Source organism: Heterocephalus glaber, unplaced genomic scaffold (assembly GCF_053883595.1).
Source record: "Heterocephalus glaber isolate CG9 unplaced genomic scaffold, H.glaber_assembly_v1.0 deba00000546, whole genome shotgun sequence".
NCBI classification, from domain to species: Eukaryota; Metazoa; Chordata; class Mammalia; order Rodentia; family Bathyergidae; genus Heterocephalus; species Heterocephalus glaber.
In genome coordinates, this window is record NW_028258147.1 from 13,968,020 (window position 1) to 13,975,637 (window position 7,618).

General features: G+C 40.8%; 1 pseudogene; it reads left to right on the forward strand.

Annotated features, from left to right (window-relative positions):
* The first annotated feature begins 1,255 nt into the window (after nucleotides 1–1,255).
* LOC101726566 (sentrin-specific protease 5-like) lies at nucleotides 1,256–7,268 on the forward strand (annotated as a pseudogene).
* The last annotated feature ends 350 nt before the right edge of the window (nucleotides 7,269–7,618 follow it).

Genomic DNA, 7,618 nt, shown 5'->3' on the forward strand with positions numbered 1-7,618 from the left:
TTGAAATTCTAAAGACAAGGTTAAACTCCATACTGCTATTTACTAGCAGAGTAATTGTGAAAGACGTTATTCATTGTTCATACTTCAAATTTCACATGTGAAAAATGGAGATGATGATGTCTGCCTCAGTAATTTCTGTGAAATTTCAAAAAAATTATATACGCAAGAAAATTTCATAAAATCAACAAATTAATGTAAAAGGATATAATGTAGATACAAGACTTTCTATTGCCTTTTTCTTTAAAGAACTTGAGTTTAAGCCATGTGAGAATGTGTGCTAGTTAACTTTTATCCATTTATGCACTAGAGCTGTTCTTTTTATTTTAGGTGCTCTAGGTATAAATATGTACTTGTCCTTGGTCAATTAGCATCTGAAGCATCATAATTTGTCAGTACTTCCCTGGTGACCAAGGGAAGCAAGTCAAAAGCTGCTATGTAAATAGGCACCAGAGGCTGTGTAAATACCGGTATTAAAAATCAATACATGCTATGAAAATAAGGGCTGTTCACTAAATGTTTAAAAGACCACAGGTATGAACAATGTACATGAAATGAATCATGCAGCCCAGCAGCTTCATATCTCAGTGAGCCTTATGTGTATAACACTTTCCAGTCTTGTCCTTCATTTGACAGAAGCCAGCTAAGACCAACCTGCATTACCTGATAATGTAGTTAGAAGAGTGCTGTGGGGTTTTTTTTGGTACCAGGGGTCAAACTCAGGTCCTTGCTCTTGCACAGCAAGCAGTGAAACCACTGAGCTAAATCCCCTGCCCAAGTGCTGTATTTTTAAAATTATTATTATTAAGGGACTTTGTCTTGCCAGGTTTTGTCAGAGTCCTTGAAGGCACAAAGAAGCAAGACTTTACCAAGCTTACGGAACAGGCTATGTGATTTTCTTGGTGTCATATTACAAATAAATATGTGTGTGAGGGACAAGAAGGGGTACAAAACTTGCGCTCAGCTGCCTGGTAGTGAGGTTGTGTGGGAAGAGACATGTAGACTACCTATCTCTGATTTTCTAAACCTAACAGCTGTGAGTGATTGAGCTATGAGGCCTCACACAGCCTGCCACATGGGTAATACTATTATCCTGGTCACATGGGGTACTGCTAAAAATTAATGATTTTCTTTTTCTCTTTCTTAAAGGAGAGGATCCCATCATGGGTTTACTGAAAGAAGCTGTATTCACCTGGAGGAGCATCAATGAAATGGGCATCTGTGTCACTGAGACAGCTTGCTGACGGGTACAGGAACAATGTCACTAACTCTTCTGTTTACAATCACAGGTAATAAGGCCCTTTGTACCTGACAGTTGCAGAAAATGGCTTTATCTACAATGGAAAGGGGAGTAATCCTCCAGGATTTTAAATGGAAAAGCTGTCAAATCTGGGAAAGAAGAATCTCTTGGAGAAATGGAAGTGAATTTAGAGTTCTAAAAGTGAAGGATTGCATGACTTATGGCCTTAGGATGTGACCTTAAGAGTGAAAACAAGGAGAAAACAAGGAGCAGTTGGGCAGCAGAAGACATGCAATTGAGGACTTGGCCTCTATCTTGGCAATCTCTTCGATTTTCAGGTTCCCTTATGACACACATCCCAAAACTTTCATTGTATTTTTAGCAGTGGACAAGTTTAAGCAACCTTAACCTTAGAGGCAAAGTTACCTGTGAAGACTGAATAAAGTATATAATGCATTTTAAAACAGCTCTGGTCACTTGATTGCCCTTAGTATAAATCCCCATGGAAGAAGGGGAGAGAGAAGGATTCTAGGTGGATGCATCACTGCAATCAACAGCTTTCCTGAGGCTGGCTGGTAACCTGAGGGTGATTGTGTCAGGCCTGAACATGAAGGGCAAGTGCTGCAAACTTGGGAGTTCCATTGTGGAATACTTTTGGGTAACTCCATCTAAGAGAATGGTGTTCTCCACCTACAAAGATCTGCAGTGTCCTGGGAGGGCTCAGTGTCTCCAAATTAGGACAAAGTCTCATGAGTAACATAATGTTGCACTGAAAAGTGCTGACTGAAGTCTCCAGGATCTTCCCAATTGTGGTAAATTGTGGCTCAATCCCTTCTTTCAACTATATCAACTGCATATGAATTGACATTTTATGGGGGAGCTATAAACCCAAAAAGTGAAACTCCTGATAAAAAGTATAAAATCTTAAATTATGAATTAGTAAAAGAGATATGATTATATTAAACACCCTTATTTATGAGAATTCATAGGTTTGTTGTAGTACTCAAAACAACAGAAACTTAGTCCTTTGAAAGGAATAAAATAATAGCAGTAATACAGTTTTTACAGGTGGTATACATTACAATTAATATCATAGGTTGGTGTAGGGATTCAGCCTGACATAACTGCAGCCATTTTGAGTTGTAAACATCATGATTGTCTCCGAGCAACCCTTATTGGCTCTCCCCACAGTTTCTCAGCATTCTATAAAAAAAGTCAGTAGAGTGTTATGTGGAGCTTTGTCACCAGTACCCTGCACTGTGAGCACAAGAAATGTGCCAAATGTCCTTGATATTAGCTTGATAAAGTACCTACTAACTTGAATGAAAGTCACTTCTGTTCATTTTATAAGTCCCCTCCTTTGGATCCCAATCAGGGGTCTACTAGTACTGCTGCCACCTAAGATCAAGTCCTCAATAATTGCTCTCTGTGCAATACAGAATCTGTCTACCTCTTTTTTTGGTCTCACAGCTCCTTGCAACCAATTCTCATATACTGGGGCCAAGTTGTTCTGGAACAGTTGACAAATTTCTTGTCAAATAAATTTAGAGCCCTGACAACTGTTGTCCTTCTTGCCTCAATTTGTGCTTTCTTCTTGTTTTATTTTTAAAATTAATTCATCTTTATAGTACATAATTGACATTACTTGTGGGGATATAGTGCTTGTACCTAGCACATCTTGATTCCCTTTTTTCATCTCCTTTCCCTTCTATTCCATCCCCTTCCCTCCATCTTTTGATTTCCTTCATCTTGAGAAAAATCTACCTCCCTATTTCCTATTATCTATCTTTTATTTTGCTTTTTATTTGGACTTTGGGCCTCTCACAAAAGAGAAATGATAGGATATCTAAGTCTGTGTGTCATATTTATTTCACTTAACATTATGGTTATGGGTGGAATTATGTCAACTCTGAATCCTTAGTACTTTTGCATGTGAGTTCCTCTCTGGAAATAGAGCATTAGCAGATATAATTAACTTTAGTTGAAGTCATTAGGGTAGGTCCTAATCTACTATGATCAGTGAGATGAAAATAGGCAGAGAGAGAACCGCACACAGGGAGAATGCTATGTAGTGATGTGGTGATGGAAGTGAAGACTGGGCTTATGCTACCACAAGCCAAGGCATGCCTGGAGCTACCAGGAGATGAAAGATGCAAGGAAAGAATGTCCCCTAATGTGATCCTACTAAAACTGGGCTTTCAGGTTTCTACTCTTTAGAACCGTGAGAAAACACATTTTTGTTGTCTTAATCCATCAAGTTGGTAATACTTAATTACAGCAGCCCTAAAATATTAATATAAAATAACCAGTATAAGAAAAATGGAAAGTTTTCTTATCATTTAGATATATAAATGGAGGAAAACACACAAGGTACTGTACTGATAAACATAAAAATATAAGATCTTCTATGTATAGCTTGAGTTGAGAAACAAGCTTAATCAAAGAAAACCTTTTTTCTTTTTTAGCAGTTGTACATGGCGGCTTCCAAGATAGTTAAAAGAGTGCAACAAAGATGGGACTCTTCAGTGCTTTGAGGGTAATGAAGATAGAATATTATTCAAGTACTGTCTTCCTTATGAATGCCTATGAATTTCCTAGTCCTTCTATTTTTCCCATATTTCTCTTTCTTTCTTCAACTCTGATCAAGTAAGCTCAAGAAGATTTCTCCTGCTTTGTTAAAATCTTGAAAATGGTATGGAAGTGAAAACACTAGTTTAAAAATCTCACTAGTTCAAAGATGGCCTACAAATTTCAAGGAAACTTCCTAGGGCCCTTCACATCTTGAGAATTGTTTTTTCCCTTTTTTGGGGTACCGGGGATCGAACTCAGGTCCTTGCACTTGCGAGGCAGGCAGCAGAACCACTGAGCTAAAATCCCCAGCCCCTGCTTTTTCCTTTGAAGTGCAACCAAAGATACAACATCACCAGGACCCAAGTCATACTCTGGACTCAAGCTAATCACCTCAATCCTTATTGTTTTTCAAAATGAGGTCATCAATATTCTAGATGATTGATTTCTTTCTCCTGAGAAAATGTCTAGTTCTTGAGTACATTTAGAGAGAAAATCAAGTAGAATGTGAGTCAGCATCCACCCTGTGCTTTGTCAGGAAATATTATTTGAGATCTATCAATAAAGGGAGCATGGAGCCTCTGAGAAAGAAAACTGATCCTTACCCCACACACAGTACACACACACACACACACACACACACACATGTGCACACACAAACACACACATGTTTTCACAGTCCTGCTCCTCGGAGTTGAGAGGGAAGTCTCTGAAGGAATGAAAAATTGAGAAATAAGTTCTGAGGCCTGCAATGGAGATACCAGAAAGGAAATCTTTTGAGTTAGTTCCCTAGCAATACAACTTAACTACTTAGTGAGATTCTGTCTCAAAAAAAGGGGGGAAGGGGCAAGAATATAGTTCAGTGCAAAGTCCTTGGGTTCAACTCCCAATACCAAAAAGAAAACAAAACAAAAAACAAAATGTGACAACAAAAAAAGGGAGAAAGAATTCAGGTTCAGGATCTTTGAATGAGATCTGCAATAGTCTGAAGTGATCTTAGCACTAAATTGAAATCCTTGGTTCAATAACACATGTGGCCTAAGCAAGGATGAAAATGCTTGAACAATATTTCTAACTAATGCACAGATCTTAGACACCATTCATTTTATCAATTAAAAATTATTTCTAACATCCCTTGTGTAATAAAGATCCCCATGGAGACTTAGCTATGGTGTGAGGACACACAGAAGTTGCCTCTGGTACTGGAGGAACTTTGGGGCCGTGGTTGCTAAGAGAAGGCCCAACCCCTCCTCATTGCTGCCTCTTTCCCCTGAAAGCTCTTGCTTTGGCGAGGCCACAGTCCAGGCTCTCATGGTGCCTAGGCCATCAGTGGAGTGGGTGCCAGGAGTGAGGGACTCAGGTGTACACACAGGGACCAGTCCTGTGGAAGCTGAGTGAGAAGGTCACTGTGGAGTAGGCCAGCCCTGCCCACAGCTGCACAGTGTTCCTGGCCATCCTACTGGATTTGCTCCAGCAGTGAAGTTTTGCTTATTTGCCAAGCTACATCCAGATCTCATGGAGGAAAGGAATTCACTTCACCTTTTCTGAGAAATGGGATACAGGGGACCCCGCCCCCTGAGAAGTCCATGCAGAGAAGTAGCCATCCTCAGTGAAGAACTCAGACCATGAGTCCTGCGGATTTGAAGGCAGTTGCCGGCTTGCCAGCAAACAGTGTTTTAGGTCAGGCCAATGGTCGCAGGAGAGCACCACATGACTTTCCCATGACGTTCAGTGAGGAGAGCCAGAGCCCAGGAGAGAGTGCCAAGATTGTGGTCACTTTGAGGAACCATAAAAGAAAATGCTTTTGTTATGGCTGCTACCAAGGGCTGCAGTGCCACAGGAAAGGGGGACTCCTGATTCCAAGAAAAGTCCAACTTAACCAACTTCGAAGAATAAAAGTGTCCCCTCTTATGATGTACGAGAAATTACCCATGATGAGATTTCAGTATAGGATTCTCAGATCCTAGCACTTCAGAACAAAAAGCAAAGTCTGTAAGCTAAGAGAAGCCCAGGGAAGCTGGGTACAGAAAGTTACTGGAAACCATCAAGAGACCCTTAGGGATAATGTGAAAGGCGGCAGTTGAAGCCCATTCCCTTCCCCAGCACCTAGAAACTCCCCTTGCCAGCATTAGCCACACATTCCAGATATGGACAGCGATGTGCTGGCAAAGGGAAAGAACCCTTGGCTGTGCTAAAGGGAGCCTTTGCATGGGCAAGGAGCCTCATGTAGATGGTGCATTCCCTGACCAGTGGAATGGTGGTGCCAGCAATGCCTGGGACCAGATGCCTTCTTCCTCTCAGTTGTAGTGTGCAGAGCTGACTGCTGAGCACCCCTTGTCAGAATATAGTCTAAGTAACATGTCCCCTTCAGACACTGAGAGAGATGCTGTGACGCTGAGTCGGGAGAATGGCACGGGTGCTGTGGTTATCTGTAAGGTAGAGCTACTTGTGCCTGGAGCCAAGGAAGCTGGGAGCAGCATGGATGGGCCTGTTTCCCATCAGACTAGGGAGCCCGAGAACCTTGAGATGGAGGAGGAGGGGGTGCTCAAGCAGAATAGCCTCAGCTCCAAGCTGCTGCACCACCTGTACTGTAAGAGTCCCCTCTAAGTACCACCTCTGGAGTGCAGTGAGATCAAGCTAGAGAGTCCCTTGTGAGGTGGCAAGAACAGTCAGAAGGCGGGGCCCATGGATCATGGGCAGCTGTCCATCTGTCTTTCTGTATTCCTAGATGAGGTTATGAAAAAGTATGGCAGTTTGATCCCACTCAGTGAAAAAGATGTCCTTGCAAGATTAAAAGATGTCTTTAATGAAGACTTTTCTAATAGAAAACCATTTATTAATAGGGAAATAACAAACTATCAGGCCAGACATCAAAAATGCAACTTCCACATCTTCTACAATAAGCACATGCTGGATATGGATGATCTGGCCACGCTGGATGGTTACAACTGGCTGAATGACCAGGTCACTAACATGTATGGCAAGCTGATAATGGATGCAGTCCCAGATAAAGTTCACTTCTTCAACAGCTTTATTCATAGACAGCTGGCAACCAAAGGATATAATGGAGTTAAGAGATGAACTAAAAAGGTGGATTTGTTTAAAAAGAGTCTTCTGTTGATTCCTATTCACCTGGAAGTCCATTGGTCTGTCATTACAGTGACACTCTCTAATTGAATTATTTCATTTTATGATTCACAAGGCATTGATTTTAAGTTTTGTGTAGAGAATATAAGAAAGTATTTGCTAAGCAGAAAACAGACCTGAATTTCTTCAGAGTTGGCAGACTGCTGTTATGAAGTGTATTCCACAACAGAAAAATGACAGTGACTGTGGAAGTTTTGTGCTCCAGTACTGTAAATGGCTCACCTTGGAGCAGTCTTTCCAGTTGTTGCAAGAAGACATGCTTTGCATGCACAAGCAGATCTACAAGGAGCTGTGTGAGTGCCAGCTCCTGGACTGAAGCTGGCAAGGACTCACAAAGTCTGACCAAGTTGGAGCAGATGGTTTGTTACTTGAATCTCCACTTATAAGGATTTTTATAGATATTTCAAATCAGTGGTATTGGGCCACTATTGTTATCTCAAATTTATTTTTGCCCTTACTCATTTTTCCAGCTACCACGTACTTTTTAATGTTCATTTTGGTTTCATTTTTAATTTTGTGGATTACATGAGTCCCTCCCATATTTAATATTTATTATCCAAATGCATGCATATAGACAGAGCATGCAGTGAAGAGTATTTAAAAAAAACTTAGTAGATTTGGTGCAACTTTTGAAACTTAGACGTGAACTGAATACAGGTTTAAAGT